The sequence below is a fragment of the Notothenia rossii genome, assembly GCF_949606895.1.
Source record: "Notothenia rossii genome assembly, chromosome: 3".
Taxonomy (NCBI): Eukaryota; Metazoa; Chordata; class Actinopteri; order Perciformes; family Nototheniidae; genus Notothenia; species Notothenia rossii.
Genome location: NC_136901.1, coordinates 26380701 through 26402076, shown reverse-complemented (window position 1 = coordinate 26402076; position 21376 = coordinate 26380701). Strand labels below are relative to the sequence as shown.

General features: G+C 42.0%; 1 long non-coding RNA gene across 1 annotated transcript; it reads left to right on the top strand.

Moving 5' to 3' along the window:
- The first annotated feature begins 7174 nt into the window (after window positions 1-7174).
- LOC307034249 lies at window positions 7175-10718 on the top strand. The gene is made up of 4 exons (XR_013806845.1): window positions 7175-7300; window positions 7599-7748; window positions 7908-8000; window positions 8286-10718. It is a non-coding gene; the product is annotated as an uncharacterized lncRNA (long non-coding RNA).
- The last annotated feature ends 10658 nt before the right edge of the window (window positions 10719-21376 follow it).

Genomic DNA, 21376 nt, shown 5'->3' with positions numbered 1-21376 from the left:
TATATATATATGTATATGTATATGTATATATATATATACACAGAGAGAGAGAGAGAGAGAGAGAGAGAGAGAGAGAGAGAGAGGAGAGAGAGAGAGAGAGAGAGAGAGAGAGAGAGAGAGAGAGAGAGAGAGAGAGAGAGAGAGAGAGAGAGAGAGAGAGAGAGAGAGAGAGAGAGAGAGAGAGAGAGAGAGAGAGAGAGAGAGAGAGAGAGAGAGAGAGAGAGAGAGAGAGAGAGAGAGAGAGAGAGAGAGAGCCATTAAGTTACTATTCAACAATCATCAAGTTTGCGTATGAAGTCAAATACCTACATTAATTTATTACCTTAAAAGTGTAATGTTGATGCAGGTAAATGGTAAGTTTAGGTTATTAGGCAAGAAGCCAGTACTGTATGAGAACTAAGCTGTTTAGCGCCTTACAATGGCGTTTAGTAGTGCACTAGCTACCAACGAATAGAGCATGGCACCGCAGTAGGATGTATTTTAAAATGCTAGCAGTGGGCGTGCTTACACTGACATTTAATATCAAGGTTTAACATTTTAGACAATCGGGTATATCGTTGCATTATCCCTTGACCCAAAGTCAGAAGTAACTTAATCATTAATGTGTTTCACTGCACTATTTTCACTGTCTCATGGCATATCAAAGTTTAGCTATTCAACTTAGCTTAGAATGGCGTTTAGCGCCGATCTAAGAATGGTGAACACACGAGAGCAGGTGCATTTGCTAATGTAATGTAAATGATTATTATCAAGATTTAACATTATTGACAGTCGGATATAATTGTTACATTTCCCCTTTACCCGAAGGCAAAAGTTATTTCGAGCATTTCAGCTAAAACTATGTGTTAATATTAACAAATATACCTTGCACTGGCTGTGCAGCTGCGGGTGATGGTCTCGTAGATGAGTGAGCAAATTCGATGTGTTGCTCCCTTTCGCGGATACCTTCCGCCGGCATGTCCTGCACACGGGGGCACCGTCCTCCACCAGTTGCCCCTCGGAGTTTTTTAAATATCCAAAGTAGGACCACACTTCTGATCTTCTGCGCTTAGAAGGTCGAAAAATGGTACCATCGCGGCTTCCTTCTTCTGCTGCCATGCTTAAAGTGAGAGAGTGTGATAAAAGAACCTAGGACTAGTGGCGCCTGCGAACGTTCGAAAGTGTCACGTGTGTGGTGTAGAGCTCTAGTAACGCACATAGATAACATTATGTTTTGAAATGCAAAGTATTTAGCGCGGTAACAGTGTAATACAGTGTAACCGTGGGAGTATTAGGGAAATGAAAGCTCTCCCGGTGTAACGGTGTGCGGTAATTTAACCCACCGACATAACACCGTGTTTTGAAATTCAGAAGGTTATCTCACCGTCAAAATATTTTAGTGCGGTTACCGTCTACACCGGTAACCGTGACACCCCTAAAGCCAAGAGCTGGATCTCTCCTCCGGTGCTGTTATATATCCTCTGCTTGCTCCTCCCCGCCTGCCGGCTCGCCTCGTCTCCAATGTCCGTTGTTGCATTTAAACAGAGGATTGGCTCCTTTCACATCCAATATATGCTCAACATGCCTTTTCTCCTCATATTCTCTTTCATCACTTTTCATTTAACACATTCTAAACGCTGTAATCAATACTCTAAAAAATACTTCTCGGCTCGTTTTGTTTCCGGTCATTCCGGATGTTGTCACATGCTACTCTCGTCTGTAAACAATAATGTATTCAAATAAACTGTACCTTCATTTAATATTCAGCATGGTAGTATCTCGACATCTATAGTTGTAGTGTTAAATCAGTAGGCTTCGGTTTGCACCACTCCATATCATTTCGCTACTAAATTCACCTCTTTAGGAAATCGTATATTAGCCACATGCTACATGCGTAGATGAAGGATTTTCAGAATAAAAGCTTAACTGCTTGTGCACAAGAATTTCTGGTTTTTCAGTATAAAAGAGCATTAAAACTGACGGCATGTTTAAACTACATTTCCCCATTAAAACATTGATTTGACTTTCTAACACTTATTGAATAAAGTTTGCTATATTCACTAACTAGTTTGGCAATATTATTCCGTGCATTTGTTAAAAACCTTATTTCCATTTGATTCATTGGATTACTCGCGTGAATGTTTAGCACGTAAATGCTTTCGTTTTTAAAACCGTCCGACCTCGACTTCAAAACCATCAACCAGTTGCATAGGATTAAAAAATGTCAACACTCACTCACCCCGTCTTAAACATTCCCAAAGAAGTGCCTCCGTCTCTCGTTGTGCTGGATGAAGTCACTGGCGACGAGTAAACCCAAAATAGTCCCAAACAGGCGCAGAGGCATTTTTCTTCTTTACTAGTTGTCCGAGTTCGGGGCCGGCAAATGCTGCCGCCATCTTGCTCAGCTCAGCTCTGTGCTGAGCTCTGAGAGCGGGAAAGACGGACTGCCCTCTCCTGCCCTCTGCTGGCGCGTGCTGTGCATTACAACCAATGTCGTCCCTGTCAAAACTCCGTGTCAGTGTAATAGAATGAAACGCATCTATGATTTGGCGCACAGTCTGTGACGTCACGGTATTGAAAATCATACCGACGGTATTTCGAAATACCCTGGTATACCGTAATACCGTCATACCGCCCAAGCCTAGTATGATGTTTTAGAATAATTTGAAACAGGTACTTCTGATCAGTTGAATGATGATTTGCCATCTGAAGAACTTCCTGATGAAGAAGCTACAGTTTCAACAGATTTTGAATTAAAACTTGCCTCAGTCCTACTTAAATTAGAAAATGATTTTCTTGTATCAAGTGCAGCTGTGAATGAGCTTCTAGAAGAGCTACAATATTTAATTGGTATTGCCTCTGTGCCAGTTAACCAAAAGACTATAATCCACTTCTTACAAGATCGCAATTGCCAAGTTGATGAATCAGTTGTGAAAGAGTTGGCCACTGAACTTTGCACTTCAAATCCCATTCAAGCTGCAATAGGAAACCGTGGAATTCACAGAAACAATCCAGATGATTGTTATCAAGAATAAGCTGCTTTTCATCGTCAGAAAGCTGAGTGCATGGTATAGGGAACATTACAGAGCCTATGAACTGAAACTGTGTCCTACAAAGCAGGTGGAACTTCTTGACTCAAATGAACTGACTGATCCATACCTATTGGCTGACTATACAATTGGGGGAATGCGGCTAATAACTCTTAAAAGACACATTTATGTATAAGGTCAGAATGAGTATATATATTAATGCTGTCAAAATTATCGCGTTAACGGCGGTAATTAATTTTTTTAATTAACTGCGTTAAAATATTTAACGCATGTGCAGAATGGCCCGACCCATACATCCCACCAGTGGCAGCGCTGGGGTAGGCTACAGCCATACCAAGAAATGGCTTAGCCCCACCATGAAAAATGATGTTAAAGTAAGCAAAATAAATAGGGATGCACAGAATATTCGGCCGCCGAAAATTATCGGCCGAAAATGGTTAAAAAGGCCGTTTCGGCTTTCGGCCGAAAGGGTTTTAGCACCGAAAAAATATCACCGAATGTCAGGGAACAGGGTTACGTTGGTAAGCTAACGTGTTGTTGTGATGACGTAATCAAAAGGCGGCGACAAGCACGGCGCGCGACCATGCTCGCGGCTGGCTCACAGCCAACATGTCTGGCGCTTGGAGATATTTAAAAATATCAGAGAAAGAGGCGCAGATTGCGATTTGTAAAATGTGTTCAGTTGACATTTCTCGAGGGGGTGTAACTGCAAAGACTTTCACCACTTCGGGATTACTCCACCACTTGAAATCAAAACACCCGGACAAATATGCGGAGTAAGATCAAATCACAAGCACTGACAGCGAGAGACTGTTCAGCGCTGCCTCTCATGTGCTTGATGAGAAGAGGAACAGACTTATGGCTGATAAAGCAGAGAAGCTACTGTTCATTAAAAAGAACCTCCCACTTTTCCTTAATAAGTAGACCAGGCTGGCTTATCATAAGCTTATCTAGTTCTACATGTCTACTCTATACCCACTTTCCTGAACAATTTTCATTGTGAGTTATAATTCACCATCTCAGGTTATCATTAGGGGGAAATGACAGCAGCACAGTGTTCAATATATTGTACTTTCGGTATCTAAATGATACAATGTTGTTAACATTGCTCATGAGGACAGACCACCTTATTTGCAGATTCTTGAAATTGTAATTTAATTTGTAATTGATTGTGGATTTTGTATCCAGTTTTCACTTTATGTATCTTTATACAATGTTTACTACTTTGCTTATGAGGACAGACAGCCTTATTTAGATTCTTGAAATTCAATTGTAATTTCATTTGTAAATAGTTACATTCATGTGGAATTATCCAGTTTGCACATTGTATGCATGCACTTATAGGTGCATTTGTTGTTGTTGAAGGCCTGGCTGTTAGTCTTTATTTACACTATTTTGTTGTAGGCCTACTGGCCTATATGTTTATGCAGTTTTAAAGCACCTTGGCTGTGTTCTGAATGCACTTTGTTGTAGTTATCCTACAGAGAAAAGAAAATGCACTTGACTTGGAATTAATGTACTGTATGCATTCAAAAGTGCTGAATAAATGTTTTATGGACCCATAATAGTGATTATTATTTAAGTTAAGTTTTGCCATAATCATGTCTTTTTCCATAATCAGGTAGCTGAACAACATTGGTAAAAACTGTATACATTATATATATATATATATATATATATATATATATATATTTCTATTAGGGCTGCAACTAACGATTATTTTGGTAGTCGACTAATCGGTCGATTATTTTTTCGATTAGTCGACTAATCTAACGATTATTTCTGTCACACCCTCCATCTCTGCTTCCTGTGGGCACGGCTCCTTTTCCGGGCTCCAGTGCATGTTTTACCTCAAGTCTGCACACCTGTGAATGTCACCCTGTTGTCCAGTCCCTCTGCCTTAACATAACATGATCCCATAGAAAATTAAAATAATGACTCATGAAACATTTGAATTTGAACTTTGAACTTGTTTAATCAAATGTATTTGAATAACATAAAGACAAAAAAATCATAATGAAAACAAAATAAATAATACAAATTCAATCGCATTTTATTCTTGTCATTTCGCAGACCCTTGTTAATTATTATTTTAAGTTTGGAATTAATTACAGCGTCGATAAAGCTCTAGTGTGCTCTACTACGCTGTAAGCTTGGCGCTGTTTAGCAGCTCGTTGGTGGACACGCAGCCTCAACATAACTGAAATAGCGTTTGCTTAGCAAGCATTAACCATGAGACGTTCTGTTTTCCAACATGTAAGCTAACGTAAACATGACTATGGCTAACTTGCTCAAACTTACCCATGATCCAAAGTAGCAGTCCTCACGGTTCCAGGGTGCTTGCGTTTTAAATGCTCGTGCATCACTGTAGTGCTGCCGTGGAATGCCAATTCCCCTTTACAAATTCTGCATTTCACTGACTTCTTTGGCTTGTCGTCTGTGAAATACTCCCACACTTTCGAAACTCTCGGTCTCGCTTTTTTGAGCTCTTCATCACCCTCATTCTCTCTCCTTTCCGCCATCGTTCGTATTCTTTCTTCTTTGTTGTTAGTACAGAATGCAGTCATGGCAGACAATGGAGAGTATACTGCCCCCAGCACTTCCTGTAGTGCATTGCAGTTACAAATGAACATTTGCGCAGTTTTGAATTAACGTTACCGGCTCTCTGATTGTTTTTATACGACGCGTCGACACTAAAATTCCGCGTCGACGAATTTTTATGATCGACGTCGTCGATTATGTCGACTAATCGTTGCAGCCCTAATTTCTATTAATCATTTTCGGCCTTTCGGCATTCGGTTTTCGGCCAACTGTTTCCTATTTTCGGTATCGGTTTCGGCCAAGAATTTCCCATTCGGTGCACCCCTAAAAATAAAGTCCGCCGAGTAAATTGCACAGACAACAGTTAGTAAGATTGATTTCAGTAGCCACTTGTCTGGAAATATCGAAGACCAGAAACGGTTTTGAAAACTTTTGTCACGTAGTGATCGTCTTGTGATAGAACATCTTTGATAATGTCTTCTGGCCAATCGGAATCAAGATAACGGCGTGGTGTTGTTGCAGGAAGTCCAGACGGAGAATACTTTTGCTGTAGTACATCTCTATATACATCGATACAACATTACGTGTTGATAGAAATCAACACGTAATGAATTAAGACCCCACGGTTTGATGATTGATAGGTGTGTGGGCTGTCTTTCATTTTGACACACGGAACAATGTTATAATAAACATACATACTGTATGTTAAATAGATATACCCGCCTTCTTTCATTTATCTTTCCATTCCCACAACAATATACATAAATAAATGGCATATTTTGGACATAGTTCGAATGGTGATTAATCATGATTGATTAATTTTTAAGCTGTGATTAATCTGATTAAAATTTGTAATCGTTTGACAGCCCTTATATATATATATATATATATATATATATATATATATATATATATATATATATATATATATATATATATATATATATATATATATATATATATATATATATATATATAGATAGATAGATAGATAGATAGATAGATAGATAGATAGATAGATAGATAGTACAAAGGCTACAGTACAAAGACACTGATTTTGGGAACACATTTGTTAATCTTACATCTACACATACGATTAAAGATTTAACAGTGATCAAAGTTGTCGAATTAGACCCGGATTCTACAACTGTGCTCTTGTACCCAGTTGAGATACCATTAAATAGTACCCCTACAAGTGGACTGTACAGTGAAGACTCCTCCTCTGGATCTGTGAATACAGATGACACAATACTACTTAGCGGCTCTTCCTCGGAATCATTAAGAACACAGCGGTGGCCTAAAGTGTTTCCAATCCCGGTCTTCTCCTATGAGACAGAATGTCAATTACAGAGAGGAAATGCAGAGTACACAAAGAAACCAATCTAGACTGACACCAAGCTCAAATCATCTGCAGAGCTTGCTGTGAACTCGTTGAAGACCAAGTCTCAAGAAGAGTCCCACCCTGCGAAGAATTTAAAGAGAGCCAGGCGAGCAGAGCCCAACCATTTTCCATCCTTGCCGATTGGTGAGACTCCAGAAAGCATGGAGCAAGAGACAATTTCCCTTTTGGCAGAGCAACAGAAAAGAAACAACCGGCAATCAATAAAAGAAAAGATGGCGAATGCGTTTGGTTACCGAAGACAAGAAATAGTGCATCAGAGGCCAAGCATTGAAGGCCTCTTGGAGCGGTGGCCTGCACTTTTTCACATGGAAGAGGTCATTATTTTGATGTAAGCCTGTAGTGGAGAAGAAATGAGGGCCCAACTAACTAACAACTATAGACAGCCAAGGCAAATATGTTGACGTTTTATTTTTACAATATCAATATCACAATATAAGCTTTACATCTATTACTCTTAGTATCTTTATTTGGTGGTGGTTTTCAATACATATGTGGATTAATTTAAATGTTACATTCATACAAGCTGACTTGGAGTACTTTTAATCAAACCGTTGGCTCTTTATAAAAAATATGTGTATTATAAATTCTCAGTGTTTTTTGTTTCCTATGCTGCTTATATTTTCTAGGTAAATGCTGAGTTCATAACAACAACTCCATTGTAGACAAAGTTCTTGGCGCAGTTGGACAAACACTCCACCAAACTGCTGCAGGTCATCAGGAGCAGGGGAGGAGTTGTGAAACAGAAGACCACCGGGATCTTGCAGGTTTTGGATGAGGTATCTATGAATGAGTTTATCTGTGGGATCAGTGGCTGAATTGTCCTTTTTTTTGCATTTGATTTATAATATATATATATATATATATATATATATATATATATATATAATATATATTTTTATATATAAAAATAAATAAATAAAACTGTTCTTACTCAGACTGTGGACATCGCCATCAGAAGAGAATGCATCCTCAAATCTCTAATGATCTACCTGGGTGAACCTGTTGACCATCTCATCATAGAATTCCAGGTAAGACCTCCCACTCACTCACAAGAAGTTTGTTCATAAAAGAAAAATAACATATTTGTACTGCGTGCAAATAACTGCTTGGTTAGAAAGCTAGTCATTTGTGATGACCTCCTGAGCTTTCCTCTTGGGCCGACTGAACTGAGAACTTTCCTTTTTTCATCTATCCACTATAATCTTGTATTTTTAAAAGGTAGCTGCAAACTTGGGGAAACCTTTGCGTCTCAGGCCTGTTGAACTACACTATGTGGTCCTCATCCATTTCCCTTTTGTTTGCATGATATGCAGGACGCTGAGGCTGGAGAACTGGAGCAGGCAACAATGGCAATCTTTGTCATTGGGAAAGAGGATCAGTTTCATCGACCCAAAGACGTCAAGGTTCTCATCGAAGGAACAGAGGTCCTCAGCGGCTTGCCCTCGGTTGCGACAGCTTTTGCCATGCTCTTCGGGCTCATATACGCACTGAACTTAAGATATCCGAAATAACTGCAATCCACTTTTGAAGTTGTGGAAAAAGTCCTGATGGAACTTAAGGGGAAAAAGATGAGCCCAAAAGTGAATAGACTGAGAACCCAGCTGTTCATCGCAGAGTAGACACTTTGTTGCACTCACTCACAGTTACCATTGTTACATGGCAAGGTTTCTAAAACCAAGGTTTTATAATAATTATGCATTGTAAAACATTTGCGAAAAAGTGTTGTGTTCAGAAGTTGCACTTACAGTATTACCGATTTTCACCGTAGAAGTTATGCATGTCTAATCATTTTCAGAGATTACATGTCTCACAGGCGCAAGTTGTCAGTGTTGCTTTAAAAAAAAGTGTGCAGTAGATAATAAGGACACGTCTTTTTTATAAGAGTTTGATGTTTGGAAGCGGCACATATTACTGCAACTAATAACTGGCAGGGGCGCCGCCAGGGATTTTGGGCCCCATGAAAATATATCACATTGGGCCCCACCACCAGGCACAGGCCACTTTGTTTATAAATTAACTTGAGGGCCGTACCAAATGGTCTAGCGGTCCATATACGGCCCGGGGGCCGGAGGTTCCCCACCCCTGCTTTTAATATAATAACATTAGTATTAATATCATAACCAAAATGTCGGTGATTAACATTTTGTTTACCTAATACAGACTCACTCAACGCTTCAAACTGTCTATCATCCAAATAGACTAAAAGCAGTTTTTTGTTTTATATAGATCATTGGCTATGTATAATTAAAATTAGATGTTAGCCTTTTGTTTTGATACAATATATATATATAATCTGTATTCCAGTCTCCCTTCAAATATGTTAAGTGGCATGTCATTCAACACAATGCTGCTCTCCTTCAGTTGGGAAAAAAGCTGGTTCAGGTTCAGCATTATGGGGGGACAGGGCTGCTGAGCTTAGAGATGGATCTGTTGTTCCTGGCACCAGGGGGAGGGACAACTGATTTAGTATGAATAGGCGCTAAAAATGTGCCTGCATTTATTAAAGGTAGGAAGGTAAGAATGGAGAAACCAGCTCGAGTGCGCTAGAATCTGAAAGTACACAACCGAAAAAAATCTGCCCCTTCCTTCAGAGTTCCTTACAGAGCCCCTCCTCCAACACACACAAACGCGCACATGACCAATGAGGGCACGAGATAAGTTTGTGCACATATGGAAGGCTGACAGGCAGGTAGCCATCCAGTTATTTTAGCCGTGCCGGCTCAGATGATTGGTCGTGCTTTTTACAGAGCCACAGATGAATTTTTTTAATGTATTTATTGTCAAAGCATTTAATATATTCATTGCTATCGGGATGTTAAGAGCATTCCATGGAATATAACATGTTTCTGAAGTGAATTACCTACCCACCTTTAAATGTCAGCTAAAAGAGCAGTGAAATGGAAAAACCTCTGAATTTTCTGTAAAGATATTAACAGTAGCCTACTTAATGTCAGCTTAGTAAAAAAAAAAACATTAGCTAACAGAATAATTTCCATCACTCATGGACCACACCTTTTCTTGTGAAAAACTGGATGACATACTGTCGCCCTTTAGTCCCTCTCTCTTGTCTTTCTCTCCTTTCTCTTCTTTTCTTAGAGCCTGAATTTTTGAGTCGTTGAAACATGGTACAACACAGTACGTAGGCTAAGTACTAGCAACGCTCCTCACATGCTTTCACTCTGCAAGCGCCAGTGCCACACCGCGTTTGGAGGCAGGACCAAACCATTACATGTAAATAGAAGGGGGTGTACAGAGGCTTTGGATAATTAACTTTTGGAAGAAAATAAGTTAAATGAATTGTAAGTTTAGTGAGTACTTTATCAATATAACGTTCTATTAATGTTAATTATTGAGGATTGATGAAAAGTTACTTACTTCTTTTTTTCTTGATGTTCTAAACATTTTGGGGCCCCCGTCAGTCACGGGCCCTTAGAATCGTCCTAACTTTTCACCCCCTTACGGCGCCCCTGATAACTGGTACTTATTAACATGTCTAAGATCAGGTAATGGCTGCCTCAGAGGCCAAAGCTGGTTGTTTGAACAACTTGTTTTTCATTCAAATAAATGTGCTCTGGAGTTAAAATATACAGATTGATCTGAAGAAATTTACTGTTTTACTTTTATTAGTGTACCTTTCAGTTGCATTGCACTCCTTAAATGTGTTTGAGACACTTTAGGTAACAATGGGGCTGTCATTTGATTAACTCTGAAAATACAGTTTTTAATGAATAAATCACATGAAATGAGTTACAGGTGTCCCCTCAGCTGTGCAGACTTATTTAATAATACGGTAGGAAATTGTGGAGTAAAATTAATATCTATCTTGTACACACACTTTTCCTCTACTGATGAGAGGAAGACAGAGGGGACTAAAGTATTTCTTATTTTTCTACATTGACCTGAATCTATTCTTTATTCTGTGTATTTGTGGACTGAAATATAAGTTTTTATAAAGTTTGTGATTCATATATTTGCAGTCACTTTATTATACGTTAAATACATTTAATTCAAGCTAAGATACATTAGCTATTTAGTGCTCTTACCTGTGTGCCTCCTTCAAACAGCATTATAACCAGACTGTATCTTCAAATGATAAGTACCAGTTATAGCTACTTGATTTTAGATAAACAATTGAAAAGACACAATCAACCAGCTAATGTATTGAAAGACCAATCTTTATTTTAAGGTGCCTTTTCTTTAAACCTTCAGATGTGAGATATTAGTTATGCAGTAATAGTATTGACAATACAAAAATACTGAGCAACTTTAGTTGAGTTAACTTTATATTTCTTATTGTCTAAAAAGCATTTATTACACTCATTTTTCCCACTCATATTCACAGTGTGTACCAGTTGACTGTATTTCCCGTCAGATGTCATCTCTCTAACCGGAGTACTGTTTTGGATGAAGCGGCTCCGGCACAAACATTACAACATACATCAGATTCCCCAATAGTAGGTGTAGCAGTAGTACAGCAAGTTGCATTACATAGATTGTTTTGAACACACCCTCAAAATATCATTGTGATTATATTACTGGATGGAAACTGAAAGCACGGGAACATTAATAAACTACATAACAGAAATTATGAATAACAATAATGAAATTGTGACTGTAGATATGTTTATACTTTATATTATTTACTGTACATGTTTAATTTAGATTTAATTATTTAGATTATTCTTTATTCTTTCTATCCATCTAAATCTCACAATGGGGTAGGTTACAGGAACTTTTCATCAACAGATTGCTTTAGTCTGGTTTAACTCTTCACTGATTGGTTGCACACACTTTAAATGTACTGGCTTTGCAAAACAGAAGGTGGGGCTCATTATCATATTAAAAAACGCGCGTTTTTTACGCGTCAAGAACGCGCGTAAAACGGGTGTATAGTGGCACTTTAATAATAATAATAATAATGCATTTTATTTATATAGCGCTTTTCACAACTCAAAGACGCTTTACAATATGAGGGAGGGTAGACAAACAAGGACAGGCAAACAAGTAAGTATAGTAAAATAAATAAAAAGGCAGTCAAGAGGAAATTGATTGAGAGGAGGGGGGCTTATGTGTAGACAGAGTTGAAAATATGTGTTTTGAGGCGGGACTGAAAGACTGTGAGGGACTCAGAGTCACGGAGATCTTGGGGGAGGGAATTCCAGAGCCTAGGAGCTGCCACTGAGAAGGCTCTGTCCCCAAAGCTGCAGAGTGTGGATGTGGGAATGGATAGGAGTCCGGCTGCGGTGGATCTGAGGGACCGTGGGGGTTGATAAGGAGTGAGAAGGTTTGTGAGATAAGGGGGGGCTGTCGTGGATATTTTAAACTCGTCAATACTGTAAAGATGTACAATGAGAGTAATCAATAATAAACTGGTGAAAGCAGGCAGCGTTGTCTTTTAAGATCTTTATTCGAAGCCTCGAAGGTACATGTCTCACAGAGTATATATTAGTCTGCAGGAGTGCACACGGGGTATAATGTGTGTGTGTGTTTTATAGAGGACTGATTGCTGTGCAGGAAGTAAAAGATAAGACAACTACAGAAAACTATTATCTTACAATCCTCCCTTAGGGAGGGCCGGATTCTTCAGGTACGACCTTGGCGGGATGCTCCCTTGTGGTTCAACAGGTTGAGTTGCTCCAATACAATTTCTAAGCATAATATAATCATTTGGCTTTACCATATAAAGTAACATAAGAAATTGCCACTACATTCCCCCCTTTTGATCATATTTGATCAATCAAGAAAATAAAACAAATGACAGGATAGACTGATATAACACATCAATGAATACACTCCATCGCTGGTTTAAGTAAACACATCATAAACATATCATGGAAAATGGCTGTTTTTGTGGAGGACAGACTCCGTATGTAGAAAGAAAAAGAATACTGAAAAGAGGGAATGGCAATTTTACACACAATTTTACAGTTCAGTGTCTGACTCTTCAGTGTCGGAATCAGTGGGGGCTGAATCTGGGTTGGTCGTAACTTTGTCAATGGTTTGAGGTAGAGCGGTGTATTGTACGAATGCAGAGGAGATCATACTAGAAAAACATTTCTTCATGAGGGGCACTACACAGCATGTACAACAGAGGAGCAAGGCTAAGATGGTGAGGAGTGGCGTGACTATTCTGGCCAGCCAACCTTCCCACCCTCCCGATGTGAGCCAGGACCACCAGTCCCAGCCTACAGGGTCGTAGTCCACATCGTCAGCCTTCATGTCTGCCAGAAGTGCGTTAAGGTGTTTTATGGTACGAGTCATGTTCTCTGATATGTCTGGAATGTATGTGCAACAAGAGTCTCCAATAACGTGACATAGGCCCCCCCTTGAGGCAAACAGGATATCTAGAGCAAATTGATGTTGCATTAGCATATTTCTAATTGCTACCATAAACGGATTCAGCGCCTGAAAACCTTGAGTAACTTCGAAAGTGAGGTTTTCCAATCGTGTGTGTATTTTGTCTATATTATGAGCGTTATTCACGGAGCCCCACCAGGGGAACGCCCCGCTGAAACCCTTCTCGCCGTGAGATGTCATTGAAGCCCTCTTAGCCCTATGGTGGTCGGTATGTCTGAATTCTGGATAGTGGTGTGTGGTATGCATCAATGAGTCGAGAACGGTGATTGCTGGAGTCAAATCCACTAAGGTGCACGTGCCCGTCCAAAAGGGTGCTAATACTTGATACAACTTGTTTCCGCACAGCCACACATAGTCTTGCGGAGCCCCTGCCCCAGCATCGGTAGGCCATGCTAGGAGAAGAGAGGTATGCGTGACATTAGGGAATGCTTGGGACGAATTGATTCTATCGGGAAATCCTTTTACTAGACAGTCTTTGAGATTGAATTTTTCAGCGCCGCATGTGTTTTTTATGATACGAGTACAACCCGTGGTTGTGCCAAGGTGTAAGCCTATGCGGTTTTTCCTTCTACTAATGCAGAGACTATGGGTAAGGTTTTCTAGACGGCTGGGGTGAACGCGTGCCACCGGGTCGTACAATTCGAAGGAGTTAGTCATCATCTCGGTGGAGTTTATTGCGCGCAGTGTGGCGTTCGCCATGTGCTCACATGGTGCTAGTGTAACTGCCATCTATTACATAGCAGATGTAGCCGTCTGCCCGCCCCAGCTTCCTAGGGTTGGGGCAAGGGAAGTAGTTACACGGGTCTAACTGCACTGTGCTATCTTCCCCTTCTCCCAGAGTAATGTTACCAATCCCTGCTTTGATAAGCCCCTTTGACCATACGGTTCTCCCGGATTCCCCAACGTACCTTTTTGCTACTTTGACTTTGATTAGAGGGTTGTGTACTAACCATGGATACATGAAGTATAGGATTATGGCAAACACAAAACCCATAAGGAATATGCAAAGGATCCACTCTACTAGTGTCCAGACCCTCCAACAGTTTCTGCATTGCTCACGGTTGCGTTGTCGTCTTTCCAGGTGGGCGTTAGCCAATTCTTGTACGAGGGGTTCCATCTTCAATCAGTCGCCAGCGATCAGGCAAACAGTTTATGTTGGTGTCGTCGTCTGCTTCGTGGATGTGTCCAGTCTGACTGAGCCCGTGCCTTCATGACCATGTCAATTAAACCCCACACCATGACGGCACAGACGAGGAACCAGAGGCATATGAAAAAGCACAGCTGGCCGTCGCCCATGAGTCTTGTGTGTGGTACTAGGGTGTATGTGCTGCGTGTGTGGTGCTGGTGGTGACTTGGCACGTCACTTGTCGTCGTCTGTTTCTACTGGACCGGCTAGACTGGGGCGGCGATGACAGCTTTGCAGTGGCTGGCGTGGACCCACGTGGCTCTCTCGGCGACCTTGACCGCTGTCTGGGTGACGAGAAGCACCTGGTAGGGACCTTGCCAATGGCTGGATCTCCAGCTCTTTCTCCGGAAGTCCTTGACCAGCACGAAGTCGCCTGGTTGGATACGGTGGAGTGGACCAGTAGCAGGGGTAGGTAGAGCTGCCGCTACCTGGCGTCTGATATCTGCTAAATTGGATGACAGGTTAACACAATATGACAACATAGCATCCTCACACAAAGTTGTGGAGGGGAGAGGACATCCTGGAGCCTTGATCCCAATCTGTGGAGGAGCTGCAAAAAGGATCTCAAACGGGCTGAGTTGACTCCGTGTTCGTTTCCGCATCCTCATGTACATCAGCACAATGGGCAGGGCTTGTGTCCAGGATAAACCTGTGTCTGCGCAGCATTTTGCTAGCTTGTTTTTGATTGTACCGTTCTCTCTTTCCACCGCACCACCACTCTGTGGATGGTAAGCACAATGCTTTTTGAAGTCCATGCCAAGGTATTCTCCTATCTGTGCAATGGCCTCATTAGCAAAATGTGAACCATTGTCGCTAGAGATCTTGCTTGGTATCCCCCATCTAGGAATAATTTCCCTTAGTAAAGCTTTAGCCACAGCATTTGCTGTCTGTGCGTTTACCGGAAATGCTTCAACCCACATGTCAACCATTACAAGACAGTGTTTCTTACCCTCGGATGGACTAAGTTCGATGAAATCCAGCATTAGGTGCTCAAATGGTCTAGTTGGGGGTGGGTGTGCACCTGTTCCTGTAACCTTTACCGGTCTACCAGAATTTTGCGTAATGCAAATTAAGCATGCTTCACAATGCTTTTGAGCTGTTACTGTGAATCCCCTTGTGAACCAATGTTGATTGATAGCCTCTAACATCCCCCCTTTTGACACATGATCCAACCCATGTGTCAATTTAGCAAAATGTGAGAAAAAATGCCTCGGGAGACATGGATTGGAATTTGGACCAACCCAGATGCTGGAGGTGGGGTCAAAGGTAGCACCAGCAGTTTTCCACTGTTTTTTTTCTGTTGGTGGAGCTAACTGCTGCATGGCAGTTAGTGACGACATATTGTCAGTGATGGAGGAAACAGGGATGTTAACAAACGAGTGTGCGTGTGGTGCGAGAGGAATCAGGGCGGCTGCCTTTGCAGCTGAGTCAGCAGCAGCATTTCCTAATGAAACGGGGTCGGTGTTGCTGGTGTGTGCAGCACATTTACATACTGCGACCTCAGACGGGAGCAGAATGGCGTCCAATAAGCCTGCAACTAGGACATGGTTAAGCACTGGCTTACCGTCAGATTTCAGGAATTGTCTACACTTCCAGATAGCCCCAAAATCGTGTACTACCCCGAAGGCATAACGTGAGTCAGTGTAGATAGTTACAGATTTGCCTTTTGCCAAAGTGCAGGCCTCAGTCAGTGCTATGAGCTCTGCTGCTTGTGCTGAGAGGTGGCATGGGAGCGGTCCGGAACAGAGGACAGCAGAATCTGAAACAACAGAGAAACCCACCCGATTAGTGCCCACAGGGTCGCGAGAGGCGGACCCATCTACATACAAAACAAGGTCAGGGTTGGTCAGGGGTACATCTTTTAAGTCAGGTCTGGGAGTACATACAATAAGAAGCTCGGCAACACAGTCGTGTTCGTCACCGTCTTCTGGGAGAGGCATAAGAGATGCTGGGTTCAGAGTGGTACAGCGTTTGACTTTAACATTAGGCATGTCTAACAGGCATGTGTGATACCTAAGATAACGTGCAGCAGAGAGGTGTGATGTTCTCTGTTCACAGAGGATGAGAGAAACAGCATGTGGAACCAACAGTGTTAAAGGTGCATAACCTACAATGTCACGTGAAGAGTTGAGAGCTTTTTCAGCTGCAGCAACTGCACGGAGACATTTAGGCAGGCCAGCAGCTACAGTGTCCAGCTTGGAGGAAAAATAGGCAACAGGCCTCTGTTTTCCCCCATGATCTTGAAGGAGAACTGAGGTCATACACCCATCGCGTTCATCTACTGCCTGTGTAAAAGGCTTGGTAGGATCAGGCAGACCTAGCGTCGGCGGGGATTGGAGAGCCAGCTTCATGTTAATGAAGGCTTCGTCGGCTTCCGGCGTCCATATAAGGCGATCCGCAGGTTTCAAACCGGTGACATGCATGATTGTACGGAGTGGCTGTTCGAGCGGAGAATAGTTAGGAATTAATGACCTGCAGTATGAACACATACCCAAAAATGACATCATCTGTCGCTTAGTGACAGGTTTTGGCAGAGCAGCCAATGATGCAATACGCTTATCTGAAAGTGTTTTTCCCTCTCCTGAAATGATGTGACCCAGAAATGTAACTGTCTTTTGCACATACTGAAGTTTAGACAAACTGGCCTTGTGGCCCTCAGCTGCGAGGTGTTGTAACAAGGAGATGGTATCAGCTTCACACTGTTCTGCTGTGGGTGCGCAAATCATGAGGTCATCAACATATTGTATGAGAGCGGTGCCTTTGGAAACTTGTAGAGAGGCCAAACTTGTACACAATGCTTGGTTGTACACAGTGGGAGATTCGCAATAGCCTTGACACAAACGTGTGAATGTGTATGGCTTACCCTCATATTCAAATGCGAACCAAAATTGACTGTCTTTGTGTACAGGGACACTGAAAAATGCATTTGAGAGGTCTACAACAGTGAAAAAGGCTGCAGAGGCTGGAACCTGAGAGAGAATGAGATAAGGATTTGGAACGAGCGGCGCACGTGCATGTACGGCTTCATTTACAGCTCGTAAATCCTGCACAGATCTCCATTCGTCAGGAGGTTTGTCCCAGATCTTTTTAACAGGAAACACTGGAGTGCGTACCGGAGAATCATTACATGGAACAATGACCCCTTGTTTAAGCAGAGAGGTAAAAACTGGCCGGATGCCATCAACAGCTTCACGCTTTAATGGGTACTGGGGTTGGTTTGGGCGGTAGGTAGACTTTGGGGTGATAACAATAGGTTCGGCAGAACGGATTAGACCAACATCATATTTGTGAGCTGCCCAGAGTGTCGGAGGCACATCTTTTAGCGCAGCAGGAAGCTCAGAAATATGAGAGTAACCTGAAAACACAGGCTCCCCTGGGCCTGGCACAGGGTTAACAGAATCATCCCCAATCAGAGCCAGAGTACGCAGCGCGTGTACATTACAGTTTAAATCGTACTTAAACACATCATGTGACATAGAGTACATGATCTGAGGTGTGTGTGTGGCTGTCCAATCAGTAATAGATTCCAAATCTTTAACGAATGGACCCAAATCCCTCCATTTATCAGGGGGGCCCCTTGCTAGTGAAATGTGTGGGACCGCCCCTGGGATTTGATACAGCTGGTGTTGTGCGGGTGTGACAGAAATAGCGCTGCGCAGCGAGCTCCAATACATCGTTTTAAGCATGATTTCATCATTCACACATTCCAACAGAAACTGTTCATCATAGTATTTGCATTTATCATCAGAAACACTAGCAGTGCAATGCAAATTAGGAGCTTCCATAAACACAGCCAGTGAGGAGACACGCTGACGGGCCAAACGCAACAGTTTCTGAGAATCAGGAAATGTTGCCAGCCACTGATACACATACAACAATTCTTCGTCAAATGCGAGTTTTTGGACCATCATAGGAGATGGTCGTCTGACCTTTAGACCCTCATTTGTAGAAATGAGATCAAGGCCAAACCGGAGGATCAGATCTCTGCCCAATAAATGTATAGGACAGACAGATGACAGAAGAAAACTGTGTTTTACTGATGTGGGAAATGGATGGCTGGCATCACCGTTATCTCTACACTGAATTGGTACAGAAAACTTCTCCTTTACAGTCACACCAGCAGCTCCTATTGAGTAGATAAATCTACCACTAAATTTACAATTTGGCAAATCTGCCAGTTTTACTACAGAATGTGTAGCCCCAGAATCAACCAAAAATGTAACATCAACACCCATGATAGCCAGAGTTAGTGTGGGAAATGTCTTAAATGCTGTTTCAGTGTCATATTTCAAATATGTACCCTCTTTAACCACAGGCATGTTTTCTAATTTTTCTAATGTATCAATAGCTTGCACGATGTGTGTGTGTGTGGCACTTCCCTGTTTTGATGCTGCAGGCAGAGGTCCCGTCTCACTCGACCGAATTCCCTCCTCTTCCTCCACCTCCTCCCGCAGACGATGTCAGTTTGAAGAATTGTCATTGTTTTGAGCAGATTGAGTGTCTTTCTTTTGGGTGTTCTTCGGACATTCAGCGATAAAGTGACCCATTTCACCGCAGTGGAAACAAGCACCATTATTGCCAGTGTAGTTGCCTCCTCGTCCTCTGCCTTTTCCTCTGAAACCTCCACGGCCTCGGACACCTGCCCTGCCTCTTTGGCCCCCCCCTGCCACGGCCGTCTCCTTGGGGTTGGTGTGACCAGGCGGTTGTAACGGCTTGGACCATGGTCAGTTGGGCCTTGTCTTTTCGGTCGCGGCGTTTCTTGTCGTCATTAGCTTTTTCTTCTGAGAGGCGCTTCTCGGCATGTATGGCATGTCGGCGGATTTCTTCCAGACGGGCACCGTCCATAACGCCAATGCAGGAGGCTCGCACATATGTAGAGATAGCAGAGGACAGGCCGTTGAGAAAAGCGTTGCTGAGATGGGTTTCCCAAACTCCTACAACCCCAACTGGGTAGCCATCAGGTTCTTGGATGCCGCTGTTTGCATTAAAAACAAGGTGCAGGCGGTGGTAATAGTCATTTACCGATTCATCAGGATTTTGTTTGCAGGTGGTGATTTTTTCCATATCAACCTTTGCGGGGAATTTTGCTTTAATTGTTGCGCAGAGGATGGCAATTGCGTTGCGGTATCCCTCATTATTGCGGTGGAGCCAATCTGTATTCATCTGGTGTTGGTGACCGTTCATCAGACCATCAATCAATCAATCAATCAATCAATGTTTATTTATATAGCCCAATATCACAAATGTTACATTTGTCTCAGTGGACTTCACAGTTTGTACAGAATATCAGTATGACAATACGACAATCTCTGTCCTTAGACCCTCACATCGTACAAGGAAAAACTTCCAGAGAAAACCCAGTTTAAAGGGAAAAATGGGAGAAACCTCAGGGAGAGCAACAGAGGAGGGATCCCTCTCCCAGGACGGACAGACGTGCAATAGATGCCGTGTGTAAATTGAAAAGATAATACATTTGCAACATAGGTAGTCCAAATGTTTGGAAATGCATGTGTGTATAATAGGAAGATGAATCCATGAGTATATCCATCCAGGACTTATGATCCAGGACCACAGCCACGACTCAAGATCCAGGACTCGCAATCCATGACACAGGACCGCAGGATCATCCATGACTCCGGATCCCGGCGTATATAGACACCAAAAAGAAAGACATTTGGGGAAGCTGGGTTAATCGGAACATGAGAGTACACAGGTATAGACAGAGAGAAGGAAGAAGTAAGATGTCCCCCGACAAACTAAGCCTATATCAGCAAAACTAGGGGCTGAATCTAATCAGCCCTAACTATAAGCTTTATCAAAAAGGAAGGTCTTAAGCGCACTCTTAAAAACGGATAGGGTGTCTGACGTCCGAACACAAACTGGAAGCTGATTCCACAAAAGTGGAGCTTGATAAGAAAAGGCTCTGGCTCCCATTGTACTTTTAGAGACTCTAGGAACAACCAACAACCCTGCATTCTTGGAACGCAATGCCCTAGTAGGACAATAGGGTATAATGAGTTCTTTAAGGTAAGATGGCGCCTGCCCATTAAGGGCTTTGTAGGCGAGAAGAAGAATTTTAAATTCTATCCTGTGTTCTATAGGGAGCCAGTGTAAGGCAGCCAGAACAGGAGTAATGTGGTCCCTTTTCCTAACTCTGGTTAGTACACGAGCTGCAGCATTTTGAATCAGCTGAAGCGATTTGACTGACTTCTTGGTACACCCTGATAATAAGGAGTTACAATACTCCAGCCTTGAAGTAACAAATGCATGGACTAGTTTCTCTGCATCGTTTTGAGGCAAGATATGCCTGATTTTTGCAATGTTACGTAGATGGAAGTAGGCGGTCCTTGAAATTGATTTTATGTGGGCGTTAAAGGATAAATCCTGATCAAATATAACACCAAGATTCCTTACAGTCTCACTGGAGGCCAAATTAATGCCATCCATAGTTAATATATCTTTAGATAATTTGTTTCGTATATTCTTCGGGCCAAGTACAATAACTTCAGTTTTGGTCGTGTTTAACATCAAAAAATTTAAGGTCATCCACGTTTTTAAGTCCTTGAGGCAGTCTTGAATTTTATTTAGATGATTAATTTCATCAGGCTTGATTGATAAATATAGTTGAGTATCATCCGCATAACAATGAAAGTTTACAGAATGATTCCTTATAATATTGCCTAACGGAAGCATATATAGGGTGAACAAAATAGGTCCAAGCACTGAGCCCTGTGGCACTCCATGGCTAACTTTGGTTTGCATGGAAGATTCATCGTTGACACGTACAAACTGAGAGCGCTCAGATAGATAGGACCTAAACCAGCCTAAAGCAGTTCCCTGTATGCCAACTAAGTGCTCTAG